The sequence below is a fragment of the Apodemus sylvaticus genome, chromosome 21 (assembly GCF_947179515.1).
Source record: "Apodemus sylvaticus chromosome 21, mApoSyl1.1, whole genome shotgun sequence".
In the NCBI taxonomy this organism is placed as follows: Eukaryota; Metazoa; Chordata; class Mammalia; order Rodentia; family Muridae; genus Apodemus; species Apodemus sylvaticus.
The window spans coordinates 58,509,588-58,534,140 of NC_067492.1; the positions used below are offsets into that span (position 1 = coordinate 58,509,588).

The 24,553-nt window shown below is 38.8% G+C and overlaps 1 protein-coding gene across 3 annotated transcripts in view; it reads left to right on the plus strand.

The window, feature by feature from the left end:
* LOC127671895 (uncharacterized) overlaps positions 1 to 24,553 on the plus strand; it is a 172,976-nt gene that overhangs the window by 9,121 nt on the left and 139,302 nt on the right. The window lies entirely within an intron of this gene.

The following is a 24,553-nucleotide window of genomic DNA, read 5'->3' on the forward strand; positions in this document are numbered from 1 at the left end:
CCAAATCTTTCTTTTCAAGTGGCTTGGAGTATCTAGGTCTTCCTGTTGTGTTGCCAAGCTGCCTTGCTTTCTGTTGATAATGTTCTTATTTTGCCTCTCACCATCTGGCTATCTCTGGTGTTAGTTGGTCCCTCCTAATAGCAGCTACTAATCAGGGGAAACTACAGGCACTGAGTTCTTCCTGGTTGGTGATTCTGCACATACTAGAGAAAAGTGCTGTGATTAAATGAAGCAGTATACAAAGTTGCACTCTAACTTATGACCATGGAGGTGTTTTCTGGGACCACATCACATATATTCTCCTCTGCCCATGATCATAGCCTTCATACTTTTCTAGAAGGTATGAAGTTGATACTGACATTATCAATTAAATAATTTAAGGTATGTTCTCATAAGTTCGTCAATCGTTTTGAGGACACATATCAATGATACAATATTTTCAGTTTGGGGGGATAAATTTTCTGGTCATCCATAAATACTATTCCTGAATATCCACTACAAAAATTGTGAAAAAATGAAATGTTTAGAAGAGAATAATAGGGCAAATTTGGATTTCACCCCTGATCAGTCACTGTAAGCACCCAGCTTAGGAAACATTAGTTGGTATCTGACTGATGCAGGCTCAAAATAGGTGAATATCCAGGCTGTCTGTCAATATGTCATCCTTCTTGTTATTTCTACTCAACTCACTTTCAGTCCACACTTGAAAATACTCACATTTTTTAGAAGATAGTAATCAACTCATTTGAATGAAAAATGAATATATATATATATATATATATATATATATATATATAAATATATATTTATATATTTATATACTCATAGTGTGCCTTTCAAGTGTAGTTTCAAGTGTAGTATATGTAAGAGAAATTAATTTTTGAGAGTAAAGAAAACTAAAATGAATGTTTTTCTTGAAAGACCATATGTGTGTCCTGATTCTGCTGTCTAGTGAATAAAAAGTTAAATTATTTTGAGGATGTCTTTCATGTTATGTTAAGAGCGTTATTAGTTTCATAGGAGATGGTCATCATTATTTCCATTTGCAAGGAAGGTAATTACTTATCAGACATTTAAATTGGAGATTTCAGTTTTATGTATTTCTTCTGAATTTTGGTTCATATATACAGATATATATGTATGTTTACAATTAGATGTCTTGAGGTGAAAAAATATAAGTACAAATGTTTCATTTGATTTGACATTTGTTTGTTGTTTGTTTATGAGTGTGCATGTGTATCCTTTAGTAAATATTATATATTCCCGTATTTTGAGTGTTATATGGTACATGAAATAGTGTGGGAAATTTTCTCTGTAGCATCATGTTTCGAAAATATCACACAGTTGAAGAGTATGTGTATATGTATATACACAAGATTTTTGATTCAGGGTTTATATTGTGTCATTTGCCTCCTGAATCTGAGACAGTAAGTATCTTCAGATTTGGACCAACATATTAGCTTAACCGTGTCCAATACAGATTTATATACCCAAGTGAACACACACACACACACACACACACTCACACATTCATACACAAAGAGGTAATATTCACCCTATCATGAAGTAATAGAACATCACACATCTGGGAAGTATTCTGTCAAAAGTTAGAAGGGAAAAGAGAGAACAACAGCAACAAAAAATAATTATGAACTATTACGTATGTGAATTTTTCAAAGGACAAATTTTATAGAAAAGGAATGATGAAAGTAGGAAATCAATGCTTCCAAGATTATTGTTTCTTATAAACACGTGATAAGATCAGAATGCTTGATGGGAAGACATATTTCTAATTACTTGTTTAAATTATTGAGATAAATAATCATCTTTTTGGACACTTGTATGAGATATGCTTTGTGTGTTTACTAAAGGAGCCATTGTAGTGAGCTGACGTTACTTCTTAGCATACAAAGAAGGGCAATGGAAAATGAATTTTATCCAGTTAGACAATATTTCTATATCATTTATTTTAGAAAAATTATTTAATGTGGTTAAGTAAAGTACAAAATTTTAACTAATATTTTATGGTATGATCATTGTGGAAATAAAAATGGTTACTAATTAACAATATTTAAGGAAGAAATCTTGATACATAGTTTTCTAAAAATGCCATATATATATATATATATATATATATATATATATATATATGGACATATTCACAGTGTATTCATTTTCAACCTTCTTCAATCAGAAAACAATCAGGCTATGTCTATTTGTGAGCACTGAGAAGCTCATATCCAGTACCGTCTTTCACACATGCTTTGTTGAATTCCATCTACCCTGGCTTGAACTCTGCCTGAAGTTCTCTGTTCTGGGGCAGGAGCAACTGATTATTTCTACCAGCAATACCAACTACAATGTAAATCAAACTAACAGAGATACTTGATTCTTTTTCTAGGAGTAAGAACAAGTTTAAGATAAAATGTATCATCCCACTGGATAACCTGTTGGCTGTGGATAATGTGGACCTAGTCAGAAAACAAGCAAACATGTCCAGCAAGAACCTTTTCCTGCCCACTGGAAATTTTTTGGCCACCTTTCTGTAAGAGCAACACTCTGGACCAGTATTCACAGGAAGATAGCTGTAGAAATTGTTGGGCAACTTAATGCTTCCTAATTCACAGATCAAGCCAATTAACCAGGATGTTTACAAAATCCAGTTTAGTTTGATTTTATACAAGGTGACAACTCCAACTTTACCCTTCTATGATGACCCCATTTTGTCTATAATTTCCACAACATACATTTCACATCTAAGGATATACCTTAGTTTTTGATCTGTGATGTTCATCAGGATTCAAAAAGATTCAAAAAGACAAATGGAGGAACATTGTCTTCTAAGAAGGATGTGGACAAAACAGAACAAAGCAAAACATATCCTCCACTTTCTTTGCTCCATAATGTCTGGTATTATTTAGGCTTTGAAAATAAACAAATTGATTTTTCTCCAATAATATTGCATTGAATAGCTAAATTTAACAAATACCTCTGAAACTCCCCAGCTAATTTCCATAAAAATAGTATTTAATTGAACAGATAAAAATGGTTACTCATAGAATGCTCAAGTATTTGAAGGTCTGTGTAGACCTGGTATCACTGGTGGCATATTATCGATTGATAAGGATAAAGGTCAAGGGATAAGGTTCCATCAGATCCTCAGATGAGCTCATGTTGATCTGCCTTAGCTCAATGGCCAGGCTCTTTCAAGCCTTCCTCACTTTTCACTCCTCTTCCCGACTTTTCTCCCACAGCTTCACACCTCTGAATCTGCCCTCAGCTTTTGTGCTCAGTCACCTTAGTCCAAGCTCAGCACCCTAAATCTACCCTCAGCTTAATTATGTTTCTAATCTCCTGCCTGCAACCTCATACCAGGTGTGGGAGTAGCCAATGGCCAATACTCCTTAGATCTCACATGACTGGTGACTCTTTCTCCCTCTGTAGCTGGTGAATCTTTTGCTCCTCCCCTGAATCTGCTAGCCTTACTGTAGTGAAGCTGGAAATCCTGACTAGTCCAACCAGCTCATTGGCCAATAGGATCTTTATTGATAGATGAAGAGCCAGTTAGGTAACAGGACCTTCAGGGTTCACATACAGATTCCTGATCAAAGTGTTGGAACCAACCCCTACATATCACCAAGCACTTGTGAGGTTTCCACTTGTGTCACTTTTTATTTTAGTGATATGTGATGTGATATATATATATATATATATATATATATATATATATATACACATATATGTGTGTGTGTGTATGTATGTATATGTGTATGTATGTATGTATATATGTACATATACACATAAGTGCATATAGATTAGTATTTATATGTGTACATATGCATGTATATATACATATATGTATAATGTATGTATATAAATGCACATATGTATGTTTGTATATATATATATGAAAGTATGTGTATATATGTATATGCATATATATTCATATTTATATATCCATATGCACATAGGTATGTTTATATATACACACACTCACACAAGTATGAGTGTGAGTGTGTGTGTGTGTGTGTGTGTTTGTGTTAGTGTAGGTTGAGGGGCACAGACAAAATCCACCCTTCTTTTTTTTTTTAATATTTTTATTTTCTATATTCTTTGTTTACATTCCAAATGATTTCCCCTTTCCCAGATCCCCCCTCCCCATATGTCCCATAAACCTTCTTCTCTCCATCCCTTCTCCAATCACCTCCCTCCTTTTTCTCTGTCCTTATATTCCCTTCCAATGCTAGATTGGTCCTTTCCAGAATCAGGACCCTCTCCATACTTCTTCATGGGAGTCATTTGTTATGCGATTTGTGCCTTGGGTATTCAGGGCTTCTGGGCTAATTAATATCCACTTATTAGAGATTGCATTCCATGTGTATTCTTTTCTGATTGGGTTACCCCACTTAGGATGATATTTTCCAGATCAAACCATTTGCCTAAAAATCTTGTGAATTCATTGTTTCTAATTGCTGAGTAGTATTCCATTGTGCAAATATACCACATTTTCTGAATCCATTCCTCCTTTGAAGGGCATCTGGGTTCTTTCCAGCTTCTGGCTATTATAAATAAGGCTGCTATGAACATAATGGAGCATGTGTCTTTATTGTATGTCGGGGAATCCTTTGGGTATATGCCCAGGATAGTTGTAGCAGGGTCCTCTGGAAGTCTCATGTCCAGTTTTCTGAGGAACATCCAGACTGATTTCCACAGTGGTTGTACCATCTTACAGCCTCACCAGCAGTAGAGGAGTGTTCCTCTTTCTCCACATCCTCGCTAACACCTGCTGTCTCCTGAGTTTTTGACCTTAGCCTTTCTGACTGGTGTGAGGTGAAATCTCAGGGTAGTTTTGATCTGCGTTTCCCTAATGACCATTGATGTTGAGCACTTCTTAAGGTGCCTCTTGGCCATCCAAATTTCTTCAGGTGAAAATTCTTTGTTTAGATCTGTACCCCATTTTTAATAGGGTTATTTGGTTCCCTGGGGTCTAACTTCTTGAGTTCTTTGTATATATTGGATATTAGCCCTCTATCAGATGTGGGGTTGGTGAATATCCTTTCCCAATTTGATGGTTGCCATTTTGTCCTTTTAACAGTGTTCTTTGCCTTACAGAAAGTTGTAATTTTATGAGGTCCCATTTGTCAATTCTTGATCTTAAAGCATAAGCTATTGATGATCTGTTCAGGAACTTTTCCCCTGCTCCCATGTCCTCAAGGGTCTTTCCCAGTTTCTTTTCTATTAGTTTCAGTGTGTCTGGTTTTACATGGAGGTCCTTGATCCACTTGAAGTGAAGTTTAGTACATGGAGATAAGAATGGATCAATTCGCATTCATCTGCATGCTGACCTCCAATTGATCCAGCACCATTTGTTGAAAAGGCTATCTTTTTTCCACTGGATGTTTTTGGCTCCTTTGTCGAAGATCAAGTGACCATAGGTGTGTGGATTCATTTCTGGATCTTCAATTCTATTCCATTGGTCCACTTGTCTGTCACTGTGCCAATACCATGCAGTTTTTAACACTATTGCTCTGTAGTATTGCTTTAAGTCAGGGATACTGATTCCCCCAGAATTTCTTTTGTTGTTGAGAATAGTTTTAGCTATCCTGGGTTTCTTGTTATTCCAGATGAATTTGAGAATTGCTTTTTCTAACTCTGTGAAGAACTGAGTTGGCATTTTGATGGGGATTGCATTGAATCTGTAGATCACTTTTGGCAAGATGGCCATTTTAACTATATTAATCCTGTCAATCCACGAGCATGGCAGATTTTTCCATTTTCTGAGGTCTTCTTCTATTTCCTTCTTCAGAGACCTGAAGTTCTTATCATATATAGATCTTTCACTTGTTTGGTTAGAGTCACACCAAGATACTTTATATTGTTTGTGGCTATTTTGAAGGGTTTCATTTCCCTAACTTCTTTCTCACCCTGCTTATCCTTTGAGTATAGGAAGACAACTGATTTGCTTGAGTTGATTTTATAACCAGCCACTTTGCTGAAGTTGTTTATCAGCTGTAGGAGTTCTCTGGTGGAGGTTTTCGGGTCACTTAAGTAGACTATCATGTCATCTGCAAATAGTGATAATTTGACTTCTTCCTTTCCAATTTGTATCCCCTTGACCTCCTTATGTTGTCTAATTGCTCTAGCTAGAACTTCAAGTACTATATTGAAAAGATATGGAGAGAGAAGACAGCCTTGTCTAGTCCCTGATTTTAGTGGGATTGCTTCAAGTTTCTCTCCATTTAGTTTGATGTTGGCTACCAGTTTGCTGTATATTGCTTTAATGATGTTTAGGTATGGGCCTTGAATTCCTGTTCTTTCCCATACTTTTAGCATGAAAGGATGCTGGATTTTGTCAAACGCTTTTTCTGCATCTAATGAGATGACCATATGGTTTTTTTTCTTTGAGTTTGTTTATGTAGTGGATAGCATTGATGGATTTCCTTATATTGAACCATCCCTGCATCCTGGGGAATAAGCCTACTTGATCATGGTGGATGATCGTTTTGATGTGTTCATGGATTTGGTTGGCGAGAATTTTATTAAGTATTTTTGCATCAATATTCATAAGGGAAATTGGCCTGAAGTTCTCTTTCTTTGTTGGATCTTTGTGTGGTTTTGGTATCAGCATAATTATGGCTTCATAGAACGAGTTGGGTAGAGTTCCTTCTGTTTCTATTTTGTGGAATAGTTTGAAGAGTATTGGTGTTAGGTCTTCCATGAAGGTCTGATAGAATTCTGCACTGAAGCCATCTGGTCCCGTGCTTTTTTTGGTTGAGAGACTTTCTATGACCCTTTTTATTTCTTTGGGTGTTATGGACTGTTTAGATGATCTATTTGATCATCCTGATTTAGTTTTGGTGTAGGATATCTGTCTAGGAAACTGTCCATTTCCTCCAGATTCTCCAGTTGTGTTGAGTATAGGCTTTTGTAGTAGGATCTAATGATTTTTTGAATTTCCTCAGTATCTGTTGTTATATCTCCCTTTTCATTTCTAAGTTTGTTAATCTGGATACTGTCTTTGTGCCCTTTGGTTAGTCTGGCTAAGGGTTTATCTATCTTGTTGATTTTCTCAAAGCACCAGCTCCTGGTTTTGTTGATTCTTTGTATGGTTCTCTTTGTTTCTACTTGATTGATTTCGGCCTTGAGTTTGATGATTTCCTGCCTTCTACTCCTCCTGGGTGAAATAGCTTCTTTTTGTTCCAGGGCTTTCAGGTGTGTCATTAAGCTGTTAGTGTATGCTCTCTCCATTTTCTTTTTGGAGGCACTCAGGGCTTTGAGTTTTCCACTTAGCACTGCTTTCATTGTGTCCCATAGATTTGGGTATGTTGTGTCTGTCTTCATTTTCATTAAGTTCTAAAAAGTCTTTAATTTCTTTCTTTATTTCTTCCTTGACCAAGGTATCATTGAGTAGAATATTGTTCAGTTTCCACGTGTATGTGGGTTTTCTGTTGTTTTTGTTGCTATTGAAGACCACTTTTACTCCATAGTGATCTGATAGGAGGCATGGGATTAGTTCGATCTTCTTATATTTGTTGAGGTCTGTCTTGTGACCAATTATGGTCGATTTTGGAGAAGGTAAAATGAGGTGCTGACAAAAAGGTATATTCTTTTGTTTTAGGATAGAATGTTATACATACATACATATATATATATATATATATATATATATATATATATATATGTAAAATCTAATTGGTCCAAAGCTTCAATTAGTTTCATTATGTCCCTGTTCAGTTTCTGTTTTCCTGATTGGTCAATTGAGGAAAGTGCAGTGTTGAAGTCACCCACAATTATTGTGTTAGGTGCAATGTGTGCTTTGAGCTTTAATAAAGTTTCTTTTATGAATGAGGGTGCCCTTGCATTTGGAGCATAGATGTTCAGGAGTGAGAGTTCTTCTTGTTGTATTTTTCCTTTGACCAGCAAGAAGTGTCCCTCAGAGTCTCTTTTGATGACTTTGGGTTGAAAGTCAATTTTATCTGATATTAGAATGGCTACTCCAGCTTGTTTCCTGAGACCATTTCCTTGTAAAATTGTCTACCAGCCTTTTACCCTAAGGTAGTGTTTATCTCTGACCCTGAGGTGTGTTTCCTGTATGCAGCAAAATGTAGGGTCCTCTTTACGTATCCAGTCGGTTAGTCTATGTCTTTTTATTAGGGCATTGAGTCCATTGATGTTAAGAGATATTAAGGAATAGTGATTGTTTCTTCCTGTCATTTTTGATGTTATTTTTTAAATTTGATTAGTTAACTTCTTTTGGGTTTGATGAAAGAAGGTTACTATCTTCCTTTTTCCAGGGTGAAGATTCCCTCCTTGTATTGCTGTTTTCCTCCTATCATCCTTTGTAGGGCTGGGGTTGTGGATAGATATTGGGTAAACTTGGTTTTGTCATGGAATATCTTAGTTTCTCCATCTATGGTGATTGAGAGTTTTGCTAGGTATAGTAGTTTTGGCTGGCATTTGTGTTCACTTAGAGTCTGCATGAGATCTGCCCAGGGTCTTCTAGCTTTCATAGTCTCAGGTGAGAAGTCTGCTGTGATTCTGATAGGTCTTCCTTTATATGTTATTTGGCCTTTTTCTCTTACTGCCTTTAATATTCTTTCTTTGTTTAGTACATTATTATGTGATGGAGGTATTTCTGTTCTGGTCCAGTCTGTTTGGAGTTCTGTAGGCTTCTTGTATATTCATGGGCATCTCTCTCTTTAGGTTAGGGAAGTTTTCTTCCATAATTTTATTGAAGATATTTGCTGGCCCTTTAAGTTGTAAATCTTCACTCTCATCTATGCCTATAATCCTTAGGTTTGGTCTTCTCATTGTGTCCTGGATTTCCTGGATGTTTTGGGTTACAAGCTTTTTGCATTTTGCATTTTTTTTTAACTGTTGAGTCCATGGTTTCTATGGTATCTTCAGCATCTGAGATTCTTTCTTCTATCTCTTGTATTCTGTTGTTGATATTTGTTTGCATCTATGTCCCCTGATTTCTTCCCAAGGCTTTCTATCTCCAAAGTTGTCTCCCTTTGAGTTTTCTTAGTTGTTTCTACTTCTGATTTTAGATCCTGGATGGTTTTGCTTAGCTCCTTCACTTGCTTGTTTGTGCTTTCCTTTAATTCTTTAAGAGATTTTTGTGTTTCCTCTTTCATGACCTCAGCCTGTTGACCAAAGTTCTCCTGTATTTCTTTAAGTGATTTTTGCGTTTCCTCTTTATTGGCTTTTGTATTCTCCTGAATTTCTTTCAATGATTTTTGTGTTTCCCTTGTAAGGGCTTCTAACTATTGATCCATTTTCTCCTGAATTTCTTTAAGTATGTCCTTCATGCGTTCCTCTACCAGTATCATGACCAGTGATTTTAAATCCCAATCTTGTTTTTCTGGTGTTATGGGGTATCCAGGACATGCTGTTAAAGGAGAATTGGGTTCAGATGCTGCCATATTGCCTTGATTTTTGTTAGTGACTTTCCTGCGTTTGCCTTTTGCCATCTAGTTTTCACTGGTGTTAGCTGGTCTTGTCAATACTGGACTCACCAGTGCAAGCTGCCTCTTCCCAGGTGGCCTCTGGTGCACAGCTGACCTCCTGCACTGCCTGGAGACAGGGTGCTGTGGCCCAGGCTGTCCAGATCCTGAAGCAGACACCTGAAGGCTCCCACTGGGACCTGCTGGACTCACCAGAGCACACTGACTCCTCCCAGCCAGTCTTTCGGGTGCCCCTCTGGCCTCTTGCAGGACCTGGAGATGTGGTGTTGCGGCCCAGGCTGTTCTGGATCCCGAAGTGGAGATCTGAAGGCTCCTGCCAGAGGCCTCAGGACTGGAACCTAATCTCTGTGCTGCTGGAGCAATCTGTGCGCTCCCAGTCTGCCTCCGGGTGCACACCAGGCCTCGTGCACTTCCTCATGAATGAGTTTTTTAAAAAGTGTCTATTGTTCTAATACTTATATTATTGTTCCATTTTCACTATTGGATTTAGTGTAGATCATAAATTTAACTCTTATGTAGCATGCAGAACATTGAAGACCATTGCTTCTGTAAAACAGAATGGAATGTAGCTCAGGGATTCACCTCCTCTCTGACTTTTAAAAATGCTAATGGGTACAAAATGTATCTAGAGTCGATATTCTAACATGTCACTGTTGAAGTTGCCCTAAAAAAACCAAGGTGTGTATAATGATCACCATGCAATTTGATTTTAGTACTTTCTAGGTTATACAAAATGGTGACTGAAGAGAAAGTGTAGTATAAAAGTAATTTCTAACCAGTGACATTAAATAGAATACTCAGTAACTTAGCTAAACCAGATGTGTCCTCAAGACAGAGAAGACCAGAAGAACAGATAGTCCTGCCGGGAAATGCACTGTTGCCTCCGCTGTTTGATTTCAGCTATGGCAAATGCTCAGTATTATAGAAAAGCAGTCTGCCTGATGTCTTTCAACACCTTTGTGACTTAGATCCAATTCCTTTGCAGTAAACCTTTTTACTGATTTTCACCCATGATTCCCATAAGCTCCCTTCCGTCCCCCCTGTTCTCCCACCTACCCCTCTCACTTCCCTGGTCTGGTTTTGCCCTATACTGCTACCCTGAGACTTTCCAGAACAAGGGGCCACTCCTCTGTTCTTCTTGTACCTCATTTGATGTGTGGATTATTTGTTGGGTATTCCAGTTTTCTAGGTTAATATCCACTTATTAGTGGGTGCATACTATGATTGATCTTTTGAGACTGGGTTACCTCACTTAGTATAAAGTTCTCCAGCTCCATCCATTTGCCTAAGAATTTCATGAATTCATTGTTTCTAATGGCTGAATAGTACTCCATTGTGTATATATACCACATTTTTTGCATCCATTCTTCTGTTGAGGAATACCTGGGTTCTTTCAAGCTTCTGGCTATTATAAATAGGGCTGCTATGAAGATAGTGGAACATGTATCCTTATTACATGCTAGAGAATCCTCTAGGTATATGCCCAGGAGTGGTATAGCAGGATCTTCCTGAAGTGACATGCCCAGTTTTCTGAGGAACCCGCAGACTGATTTCCAGTGTGGTTTTAGCAATTTGCAACCCAACCAGCAGTGGAGGAGTGTTCCTCTTTCTCCAAATCCTCGCCAACACCTGATGTCTCCTGAGATTTTAATCTTAGTCATTCTGACTGGTGTGAGATGAAATCTCAGGGTTGTTTTGATTTGCATTTCCCTAATGACTAATGAAGTTGAGCATTTTTTAAGATGCTTCTCCACTATCCAAAGTTCTTCAGGTGAAAATTCCTTGTTTAACTCTGTACCCCATTTTTAATAGGGTTATTTGGTTCTCTGGGGTCTAACTTCTTGAGTTCTTTGTATATATTGGATATTAGCCCTCTATCTGATGTAGGGTTGGTGAAGATCTTTTCCCAATTTGTTGGTTCCCGATTTGTCCTTTGATGGTGTTCTTTGCCTTACAGAAACTTTGTAATTTTATGAGGTCCCATTTGTTAATTCTTGATCTTAGAGCATATGCTATTGGTGATCTGTTCAGAACGTTTCCCCCTGTACTGATATCCTCAAGGGTCTTCCCCAGTTTCTTTTCTATTTGTTTCAGAGTGTCTGGCTTTATGTGTAGGTCCTTGATCCATTTGGAGTTGAGCTTAGTACAAGGAGACAAGGATGGATCAATTCACATTCTTCTGCATGCTGACCTCCAGTTGAACCAGCAGCATTTGTTGAAAAGGCTATCTTTTTTCCATTAGATGTTTTCCGCCCCTTTGTCGAGGATCAAGTGGCCATAGGTGTATGGGTTCATTTCTGGATCTTCAATCCTGTTCCATTGATCCTCCTGCCTGTCACTGTACCAATACCATGCAGTTTTTAACACTATTGCTCTGTAGTATTGCTTGAGGTCAGGGATACTTATTCCCCCAGAATTTCTTTTGTTATTGAGAATAGTTGTAGCTATGCTGGGTTTTTTGTTATTCCAGATGAATTTGAGAATTGCTCCTTCCAACTGTATGAAGAATTGAGTTGGGATTTTGATGGGTATTGCGTTGTTTGAACTATTAAAGGAAGTCTGCTGACCTCTAAATTATATAACCAGTGACTTGCTATAACCCAAAAGATCAATGACAAAGAAAAATTAGCAGCAGTACGGAGGTAATGTGCGGTCAAATATGTGAACAATATCAACAAAATAGAAGTTATATTTGCTTGCATACATTAGAGATTATGTATCCCAGAAATATTCACTAAAAATAGTGACTGACAACAAAAGTTTCAATTGTTCAATTGAAAGAAGGAACATGGAAGACATTCTGAAACAGAAGTATGACTTGGTGAGTCACAGTGGATCATCCTTATGTCTATCATCTTTTTATTCCATGTACATTTTTCATTTCCCCCTGAATCTAGGGAAACATTTCAAGCAATATTTCGAGTGTTTATTCTTACTTTGATTTTATTCATGGAGGTCCATACATAAGATACAATTACTCTGTCTGCTTTCTTCATATTTACAAATTTAGTAAGCTTGTTTTAAAATAACTGCCTCTTTGTTCAGTCTTTTAGATAAACTCCCAGAACCAAATGCTGCTCTTCTGGGACAACATTTTAGGATTTTATATAAAATTGCATGAAATTCTTCTATTAAGCTAATGCCACCTTACCATCCATCTGCTGATATAGCACCATATATCTCATGGCTTCCTAGCTATCACAATAAAGTCCTGGAAATTTTTATTGCCTAAAAGGTAATTAGGCATAAAATTTAAACCTGGCTTTGAGAAGCCTTTACAATGAGATAGGAATGAGGGATTATTCTGAGAGTCTAGGCTATTTTGTTGTTGATGATGGTTTTGATTTTGCTTTTGTTTCATTTTGTAAAATAAGTAAAACTGTAAATGGTGTTCGTCTGGAGAGGAAAAATCATTGGTGGATTTTAAGTAAGAAAAATATAAATGAGTATTTGAGCTCAATGACTCAGTGTTTTGTCAGTTCTGATATAGAATATGCTTAGATTAAACCAATGATAAAAATGCTGTGAAATGATCAAAAATCCTGGGTACTGGGTTCAGCAATCAAGACTGAATTCTGATATAATTAGTGTAGAATGTGTGAAATTCTACTCATTTTCATTGTGGTTTCTTCAACCAATGAAAGGCAATAAAAAATTAGTGTGGTTAAATATACCGTTGGCCTCTTGATGCTGGTTATGATTGGTTTAGAGAAATTATAGAGTACAATTTTCTATTTGCCTTTCAAAAACTATACTAAAATATCAAAACTTCTACAGTATTGGTATTAAATGTTTATTTTGACTCTCAGTATTTGAATTTCTGAATCATTATTAATTGGCCAACTGCCCTTTGACCTGAAAGGAATATATTTTAGGACAGCATAACTGAGAATAAATATTCCTCATATTATATAGGGTCAAATATGAGAAGGAAAAAATAGGATTCAAAAGACCCTGGCATGGGAGATCCATAAATCTCCAGTTTCCTCCACATAGGCATTATTTCAAATACCTCCCCACATAATAAACCTGAGATTGTGCTGTTCCCATAGCTTCTGCATTGAGCCATCAGAGACATGGGAATGTTTCTGCTCAGATGGGTTTGCCTGTCTCTAGCTTTTTAGTTAGCCCTTGGGAGCTGTGAGTAGGATGGAATCCCACTTAAATGACCAAATTCAAAGGTCATCTTCCCTCCTGTTCCTATAAGGACCCTAACAAATATGCACAGCCATGAATGTGTCAAAGACATCCAAAGTTAATCAAATGTGTATAACATACTGGTCATCACAAAGTGAAAACTGGAAAACATCCTCTTATATCAAATTGGACTATGATGATCTCACTTGAATATCTGATCTTACAATGTTTAAATTTCTTACAAGAAGCCCACCCCTATGGTTTATGAAAGCTAATATTTTCTCACAATTTTGAACTACATGCTTTTAGCCTCCAAGAGTTTTAAATAAAATGTGATTTGTAACCATGCAAAATGACAGAGACCCTCTGTATTTGCCCTGTTTTATCACAGATTTCCTGGTAACATTTATAATCGAAAACTCTCCAAAACTTTTCAGATTAGACATGGTTGTAGTGTGGTAAGAAACATCATTTTTTCATCCACATGGAGCAAATACTTCATGTTCCCAGAATACTCCATCTAACATCAGCAACATAAAGGAACTAGAACATAGACTCAGCAGCTGCCATAGTAGGAGGACATGGACCCCTGGCCATTGTGCACTGGCGGAAAGTCCAGTGGCTCCTCTTCTCTAGGAGAGTATTATAGGTGTGTGTAGATATTCTACGCCATAACGTAAAACTTAGAGTCATTTAGCACTTAAACTATGAATTATAACAAACAGCAATGAAGAATTTAATAGACCATGTAAAGGGAAATTCACCTGTGGGTTATAAACTTCTATTGTAAGAAATAGCCTCCAAATTTTGGTACCTCTTTCCAATGATCATGAATTTATGTAAGAGGTAAATCCCAGAAATGAGATTCTGTAATTACTTAAGGATGTGTCACTTGCTTTGATATGTAGAGTATTGATATAGATGTGTATAATACAAAGAACAACCACTCAACACCAAATTAGGTTTTTCCTATGTAAAAGATCTGGCTGTTCTGAAATTTCCTGTGTAGACCAGTCTGACCTTAAACTTACAAAGATCCATCCTCTTGGCTCAGCTTCTGAGATCTGGGTATAAAGGCATGTTCCACCATGCTTTTCTCTTATGATAGTCTTAAAATATAGCCTAATGTATCCATATGAGAGACATAGACACCATGATCTCAGATTTGAGCTTTTGGTTCAGGGGGAGGGGGGGGGTAGTAGTGAGAAAGCCAAGGACTGTAGTAGAAATATAGCCAGGCAAGTTGTGTTTTGAAGTGCAGATACTGCTGATAATTTGCAGTTGGCCATTGCTGTTCAGTCAGAAAGTAACACAGGTGAACTAACATGTTGGTACTATTTCATTGTTTGACTCTAATACCTATATGCATAGCTTTCAAGGCAAACCCAGAAATTACTTTGTATACCAGAAGTATGGGCCATATACTACAAGTTATCCAATGTCTTATCAAGCAATGCCATTATTAGAAATTTTATAATACTGATCACTTATTTTCTGTGTATGTGTGGTGAAGCATAAGGCATGCAAGCTATGAAATGGGAGGGGCATGCAAGAACTAAGTGCGATCAATTACAGCAAATAATGATTTCCCTTTATTAGATTCAGAGAAACCAGAAGGCAATATGGATATAACACTACAAGCACCTTTTCAAACTACTCTTGCACCATTAAAAAACCAAGTATTTTATAAATTCCCACCCATTGTTTGTTTGGACAGAATGCTGCCTTCTCCTGTACTTGTGAGTTTCATTTTGGGTTTCTACAACTGACCTATTTCACATAGATTCTGGGTACCATTCTTCTAAGTAAATTATTTTATCAAACTGATGAATGTACAGATAACCTATTCATGAGGGTAAGATCCTTTAAAACAGATATAAATCCCACTGAAGTTTGAGTCTTCTGATTTAAAGAAAAAGGAAAAAAAGAGAAATGATACAGTATTCCCATGATTTGAACTGATTTCAGAAAAGACCCAAACTCACCAGTTTTTAGAATGAAATAAATCTTTGGAAGTGCCCTATTGATTTTCCAACTGTCAATATCTTCAGCAGTGTTTTGACTCCATAATAGTCTAGATTGTACTTTAATATAATTGCCTCTGAGATTACTAAATAGTATAATTTAAAACATTTACAGACATTTATTTGATATTAACAATTAATTAGATATCCACATTGTTCTTTGCTATATATTGATCTTTTTATGCTACTGGGCTATATAAAATTGGCATGTAATAAGGCTTAGTCTATTTTAAATATGCTACTAGATTTCCATTGGAAATATTCTTTCACTGTCCAGGATCTATTTTAGCACTATGCCTGTGCCAGGAATTTATTGTGCATGTTAACAAGTTATCATGTTAGACACATGAGAATTACTGCCCATTCCCTAGGTTTATTAGAGTAGAAGTTACTGTCATCAATGCCTGTACTCATGTAGTCAATTATAATGAGAGAAAATGTGGAGTAAATCTGTGTTTGCTCATCACTTCTACAGAATGAAACCACTGGAGAACGATTGACATTTGCTTGGGTTCTTAAATGCGACAGCATCTTTAGATTGTAGACACTGGAAAATAACAAGTCACAGATGAAGGAAATAAAACTGTCAGTACTATAGTGCATAAAGAAAGCTTTCTTAACAAAAAAGACAAAGAAATACAGAATACCAAAGATACAGTCCACAGAACTCAAGAAGTTAAACAAGCTGAAGTTGAGGATGGCTCAGTACCACCAGAGTAAGAAGAAAGCAATCACAAGGGGGTAGGGAAAGAACTGGGAGGGAAAGTGGACAGATGGGAGCTTGGGTGGGGGGGAGAGGATCCTGGTCTGTTATTGGGTGACAGAAAAGGACTGAAGCCCTGAGGGCCAGCAGAAAAAAAGAGTAACAGGCAACCTCAGGAAGTAGGATGTTGTAGGGGGAGCTTGCAGAATGGGAGGTGAGAGCCTTTCAGGACTCAAAGGGCAGGACCTCAGATGAAATCCCTACAGTAGAGAGAGGAAACTTATAGAGCCTGCCTCCAGCAAGAAGACAGGGCATCAAGTGAGGGATAGGGTTGCCATCCCACAGACAAACTCTGACCCACAATTGTTCCTGTCTGAAAGAACTTCAGGGATGGACATGAAGAGGAGACTGAGGTAAAGAAGGACCAGGGACAGGCCCAAAGTGGGATCCAGCTCAAGTGGAGGCCCCAAGGCCTGACACTCTCTTGAGGCTATGGAGATTTAAGAATAAGGCTGCTATCATGACTGGCCTCCGAAAGACCCAATAAGCAGCTGAAAGAGTCAGATGCAGATATTTGCACCCAACCAATGGACAGAAGCTGCTGACTCCCATGGCTGAATTAGAGGAAAGTTAAAAGAATGAGAACAGGAGGGCGACCCAGTGGGAGAAAAAGCACTCTCAATTAACTTGGACCCCGAGGTCTCTCAAAACACTAAACCACCAACCAATCAGGCAACATACACCAGCTGATAGGAGGCTCCCCACACATATACAGCAGAGGACAGCTGGGTCTGGTTTCAGTCAGAGAAGGTGCGCCTAACCCTCAAGAGACTGGCTGCCTCAGGGGATTTAGAGATCTGGTGGGATGGAGGGGGGGGGGTGGTGAGGGTGTTAGGCACATCCTTGTGGAGACTGGGGTTGGTGGGGAGGAGGTATGTGAAGTGGAACAGTCAGAGTGCAGATGATGAGAATAAAATCTGGAGTGCAAAAATAGATAGATATTCTATCTATTTTCTTAGGAACCACCAGACTGATTTCCAGAGTGGTTGTAGCAGCTTGCAACCCCACCAGCAGTGGAGGAGTGTTCCTCTTTCTCCACATCCTTGCCAACACCTGTTGTCTCCTGAGTTTTTAATCTTAGCCATTCTGACTGGTGTGAGGTGAAATCTCAGAGTTGTTTTGATTTGCATTTGACTAATGACTAATGCTGTTGAACATTTCTTAAGGTGCTTCTCAGCCATTCAAAGTTCTTCAGGTAAAAATTCTTTGTTAAGCTCTGTACCCCATTTTTAATAGGGTTATTTGGCTCTCTGGAGTCTAGCTTCTTGAGTTCTTTGTATATATTGGATATTAGCCCTCTGGGTTCAAAGCCAGGGCTTGAGCAGAGAAACAGGAACAAAGAAATGCATTACCTTGCCACCAGAGAATCTTTAGAGTGAGGACCCAGCTGTAGTTTTCCTTCTCCCAAGTGCAAAATGTGTAAAGTGTAAACAGAAAATAAACCTGCAGTTTTAATTGAATCATCCTCCTGCCCCCCAGTGTCCAGGGATAGACAAGTGTAGAGACAATCCTGGCTTTTCTATTGCCTACCTGCTTGTTCAACATAAGGAATGGGGTGAATCAAGAAGAGACCAGCTTCCTTTCCTTATAGCTCTAGGGTAGTTCTTGGAGTCATTCATTCCCACAGTTGCCAGTGTCCCCAAAACTAATTCACTAATTGGTCAGAGGCATTGATCACTCCTCAGCCTGACTTAAGACTAAGAAATACCATCTATCTGTTGATTATGTGGCACATGTATACTATTTATATAAATATTTCTCTATGTAAAAAAAAAGTCAAGCATTGTTCTAATCAGCCTTTATATGTGACATTGTTGTTTTTCTTCATAGCTTTTACTATTTTGATTCCTCTGCACATGTAATATTTGAGTATTATGTGTCTACCTGATGTTCTGTATGCTTTTAATACTTTCACAGGTATCTCTTATTTTGGGGAATCTGTTTTCTAACAAATCATATACAAAGAGTTAATTCATTATATTCAATAGAGTCAGTAAACACTAAGACTAATCTCAGGTCCCTAGGTTTTAGTCTTGAGTGTCCCTCCTCTCAGGACTCTGATACATTCTAGAGCTTCCCCTCAACTTCCAACTTCCTAAGGTTGCCTGTTTGCATTCTTTTTGCTGGCAATCAGCATCTCATTTCCTCTTTCCTGCTTCCCCTCCCTGAAAGTCACACAAGCCCTCTTCCCTCCCCCTGTTCACCAATCAAACCCCTCCTGCTTCCCTGTCCTGGTATCCCCTACACTGCTGCATCTAGCTTTGCCAGGACCAGGGGCCATTCATTCTTTCTTCTTGGACATCATTAGTTATGTGAATTGTGTCTTGGGTATTCCAAGCTTCTGGGCTATATCCATTTATCAGTGAGTGCATACCACAAGGGTTCTTTGGTGACTGGGTTACCTCACTTAGGATGATATTTTCAGTTCCACTCATTTGCCTAAGAATTTCATGAATTTGTTGTTTTTAATAGCTGAGTAGAATTCCATCGTGTAAATATACCACATTTTCTGTATCCATTCTTCCATTGAGGGACATCTGTGTTCTTTCCAGATTCTGGCTAATATAAATGAGGCTGCTATGAAAATAATGGAACATGTGTCCTGATTACATGATGGTGAATCCTCAGGGTATATGCCAAGTAGTGGTAGCCTTCTCAACAAATGGTGCTGGTTCAACTGGAGGTCAGCATGCAGAAGAATGCAAATTGATCCATTCTTACCCCCTGTACTAAGCTTAAGTCATGTGAATCAAGAGCCCCCACATAAAACCAGACAGACTGAAACTAATAGAAAAGAAACTGGGGAAGAGCCTTGAGCACATGGGCACAGGGGAACATTTCCTGAACAGAACACCAATAGCTTATGCTGTAAGATGTAGAAAGCTTGGGGGCTTGCAGCCTTCCCATTCCTTTCCAGGCTCCTTGCATTCGCCGCCCCCCTGTTGACAGCTAGGCGCTGGCTGCCACCTTCACTTCCACACCCATACCCCCCGGGGGGCGCCAAAGTTGTTTTTCCTTCCGCGGAAGAGGGGTGTATGTCTAGGGAGGTGGGGGTAGGGGAGGGCTAGACATCCTCTCCGAAGCCCCTAGAAAAGCTTGGGGACAAAAACAAAACAGGCAGTGAGCACCCCAGTCCGGACAGTTGCTCCGGGAGCTAAAACTTGTCCATTCCCTTTTTTTCTTTTCTCCCTCAGCCCGGGGAGGAGTGGGACAACTCCAAGCATCGGCTCCCGGAAGTGAGCGCGACCCTGGGCGCCAGTTTAAATCAGTCACCTGAGCACCGAGGGGCCCTGGCGCGAGGAGGAGGGCAGCCAGCGGCGCTCCCGAAATCCACCCCCCACCCCTCAACTTGGCCCCAAGTTTTCGAGGTGGCTGCGGGCAGGAGGGCTTCCCCGCGCCTTAGGTGAGCGGCGGGCAGTGGGGACTCTGGGGACCCGGTGCCCTCGGGGAGGGCGCGGGACGCGGGGACCCGGGATACACGGAGCTGCTGGATCCTGTGGCAACTTTCCCAACTTGGGGGAGGGGGGGGTGGGGAGGGGGTGGGGGAGGGGGTGGGGGGGGGCGGGCGGGGCCCGTGTGGGGACCACAGCGATGCGGTGGGAGAGGAGAGGGAGCTATTCTTTTTTGTTGTTCCTGGGAATATTTCCTAGATTAAGGGAGTCCAAAGTAGGTGATGAAGTTAGCGGTTTCCCTTACTTTAAATTTAGAGTTAAGCCTCAGGGCTATTTTAAATATTTTGTAAATGTTTGAAAGGTGGCTTCAGCAAGGATGAAGAGTTTGTTTTAGCAATGCCCGCACTCACTTGCTTGGCCTGACCTGCCAGGGTAATAGTGGCTTTTATGGCTATTGTAAGACAGACAAAACATCAATGGCATATTGCAAGACTTGACCTTGCTCCCCAACATGTATAATGGGCCAGCCAGCATGGCACCTTTCACTGCTGTTCTCAGGGCTGGGAAGGCAGTGACAGGCAGGTCCCTGGGGTTCACTAGCCACCCAGCTCAGCCTCATTGTTGAGGAGAAGGCAGGGAATCACCATGAATGCCATTGGTTCTGGTGGCTAATCTTGACCCACTCAGTGTTTGGGGATGTCTGCCTTGGAAAGCAGAGTTTTAAGTGAGCATACAGTATAATGGCTTCAGTTACGGTGTTTCTGTGCATACACTTCCTTCTCCTTGTGGCACTGCCTGCTCATTCCTATTAGCCAAACAACCAATTTGGTAATCTCTATGGCTGCCTCCCCACAACTGCTTGGTGATATAAATCCTAGTGGTTTAGTTTTAAGTGCTTTATTGTGAGATACCTCACATACCACCATGTAATCACCATTTAAAATGTACATTAATAATACATTATATGGATACACAGTTTCTTTTAGCATCATCAATTTATGGATTTTTTTTTACTATTATGCATAATGCTGCTGAGAACTTTCTTTGGGAGAGGGTCAGATGTTTTTATTTCTCTTGGATGTATACCTCTAAGAAGAATTGTTGGATCATGTGGCCTTCTTTTTGTCCATTTGAGTTGTCTTCAGAAAAACAAACCAAAACCAAATCCCAAAAAAACCTCTTGTGGTCTTAAAAAATACATATGTGGTAAAAGTTAGGACTATGTGTCCCGTGTTGCATGTTGGCTCTCTCTTTTACCATGTGGGTTTCAGGGGTTGAACTCAGGATTTCAAGCCTGGTGGCAAACACCTTTACCTGCTGAGGCATTCACTTCCCCTAGATTGTCTTTTTATAGTTGAGGTATAAAAGCTGTTTGATACGGTGTGATTACAATCCTCTATCTGATTCAAGATTTGCAAATACTTTCTCCCATTCAGTGAGCTGTCTTTTTATATTTTTGATGCCCTTTGAAACAATTTAAAATTTTTGAAAGAAGTTTAAGAATTTTTTTTCCAGACAAGATGTTATTACATGTTAAATGTTAACTCAATACTAGTGACAGTGAGCAACAGTGGCCCTCAGAAACATTCCTAACACTGTCTATCATTTTAATTTTGATGAAGTCCAACTTACATAATATTTTCCTTGTTCTCAGTTTTGGAATGTTATCAAAAATAAAGCAAAACCAACCAACCAGACAAACAAAAACCAAACCCCAAAACATGGTCTCACTTTACCCCTGCGTTTCTTTCCCTCCTTCTTTCCATCCTTCTGGATAACTCTATGACGTAGGGTTGCTAGATCATACCATGTGGTAGTCTGCCTTATGTAGTTTGAGAAATTGCCTTTTTGGGGGTGGGGTTAATAACATTTGTACCATTTTATGCTCTTGCCAAGAGTGTCTATGTGTTGTATTTTGTGTGTCCATGTTGTCGCCAATGCCTGCTGTTATTTTATGATAAACATGGTGATAACAACTGTGAGGTGACATATCTCTTCTGTGGGTTTGTTGTCTCTACTGGCCTTGAAATCTAGGGATGGAATGATGCTCCTTTTTATCCTCCCACCTATCAGTACTGATATTAGATCTAGGACCTCAGCCATTGAGATAATCACTCTACCACCGAGCTGTGTGTCCAGCTCCTTTTGTGTTTTATTTCAAGACAAAGTCTTACAAAGTTTCGTAGGCTGGCTTTAGACCCATGGATTTCCCATCCTTCTGCCTCAGTCTCTCTAGTAGCTGTTATGGACTTGAGCCAGCTGTAGCTTCCATTTATCCTCTGGCCTCAGCTCTCTTGGGTTGAGTGTGATAGGTAGACATAGGACCCTTTTTGATATTTTGTCCGTTTTAAGATTGGATTACATAGGTTTTGCTAGTTTTTGAGTTTTAGGAGTTCTTTATATATTTTGGATATTACTGTCATATCAGAAATTTAAATGTTTTCCTCTCATTCTGTGAGTTATCTTTCCTTCTGCTCATTGCTTCTTTTGCCTTGGTCATGGAGGAGCTTTTAAGTTTTCTGTAGCTGCATGTGTCTGGCCTTGCTTTCTTTGCCTTCAGTGGTTTACATTTAAAGCTTAGACTCATCTGATCCCTAAAAGAGTATAGGCTACGTTAAGAAAGAACATTCTATTGTTTAGGGGAGGGGAAAAATCAGCTAACAACTCTTGGTGGAACTCCAGGGGACAAGAAATTTGTCATTCAGTAGCCAGAAGATGATAGGTGCTGGTTCCCTGTGAAACAGCTTGGGTTTACTTTGATGTTCCTTAATTATCATTGAGTTTAAAAGCAATCTAGGTGTTCTGTATGATAACAGACACACTTCATGCCCTGGAGGGTGGAATTAAGTACCTAGAAATAATTGTTTTTGGTTTTATAAATACCTCAAAAGGACAGGAAGAAAAAACATTATTGAGAAATTTTGTCTTCTAGACATTCCATCATGAACAAAACATCACCAACAGAGATAAAACTGAAAATTGTTTTATGATATCCAAAGTGAAAATAACCGGCTTAGTTAAGTTTTAAGTAAATACTGTGTTCAAATCTGGCATGATGTGTTTGCAAACAGCTCGCTCTCCAGTCTACCAGGTGTATTTTTCAAAGCCTCCCTTCACCAAGTTAGAGAAGCCTTCAAACAGGAAAAAGTTAACATAATTTAGAGGCAGCGATGTTAGATCACACTTGAATTTAAAGGAATATGTTAAAGAAAAAGGTCTAATTTTCTTTTCATTCATGCTAATAAAACCTATATTCATTTCTATTTAAATCATGGCTTTTCTAGTATTCTGATGAACCATTTTATATAATTGCTTTGTCTGCTTTTGGCTTTGTGCCAGTTATTTTAGACAGAGTTTCATTATTATTTGGCATCAGCTATTAATTAGGTGGCCAAGTGGTCACATTTATATTTGGAGAGAATGTGGGGTTTTCCCCTCACTAGTGTTTACACATGAAAACAGTAATTAGCCAATTTAAAGTGATACCTCATGACATAATCTGAGGATTGTAACTTTGTTCCCTGTGGATGTTCTGTAAAGAATTTAAAATCATTTATAAAATTGGTATGATAAAAAATTTTATATCTATCAGATACATGACCTTTGCTTATATACATACATACATACATACATACATACATATATATATATATATTTTTTTTTTCTTTTTCTCTTTTCCTGAGGATTGGACTGAGGCCTCTCATGTGAGAGATAAGTACTCTATACTGACCCACATTAAATTTTATAACTTGTTTATATTGTAAAAGCAATGTTACATTTCTGTTCTTAGTATGTCTTGTCATGTCTATATTGGATTAAGAAGGTCACCTGTAATTATGGATTGATACCGTATTCGAGGACATAAAGAGTGTCACTAACTAGAATGTAAATCATGCAAAGAAAGCCCTCAGTTCCCTGCCCCAAGGCTTCTGATCTCTTTTATTCTGTAATTAGAAGATTAGTGAAGTGCACTCTATCAACACCTGCCATGTTTGCATCCAGAAATAGTAGGAAAGTTAAAGATTTCCTCTCTTTCAAAATGGTTGGAATAAAACATCAGATTTCTTTGGAAACAGTCTCACTCCAGAGCCTATTAGCTCTAAATAAAATTAACAGTGGACTTTGTTTTTAATCTCATAAGTTCTGCCAGGTCTCAAGCCAAATTTAAATGTCATCAGTTTACTTACAATAGTGTCTAGTGCATGAGTTAAATTCATTACTCAGTGCACTTCTTAAACAGCCTTCCTGTCTTTAAGAGATGAGGTATGCATCCTTATTTCTTAGGTGGTTGCTACCTGACTCTAAAGAAAGGGACAGCAAATCCATACCCCTAGTCTACCCTCGTTGTAGCCAGTGATTGCCACTTGTTTTCTGGTGTCCCCTTAGTGGCTTCAATGGACTGTTGGGGGTGATGAGTCTCCTGATGCTTTAATCCCAGAGCTCTGGAGGCAGAGGCAGTGGTTCTCTGTGAGTCTGAGTCCAGCCTGGTCAGGAGAGGAAGTTCCAGGACAGCCAAGACTGAACTTGTTTGTCTGGAGAAACAAAGGAAAAGAAAATTATAGGAAAGACTTGGAGCTGTTTATTGGTCATTGATCACAGTAGCACTTGTGATCCCAAAGAGCAACCACACAATGACACAATGACAGGGAGTTTGTGTGGGTGTGTACAAATGTGTGGCAGGAGTGTCCATGAGAAGTTGGGAGATGTTCCTGTGATCCCAGCTCCCTGAAGACAGAGGTTGGAAGAGTGCCTGGGAGTTAGGTAAGAGAA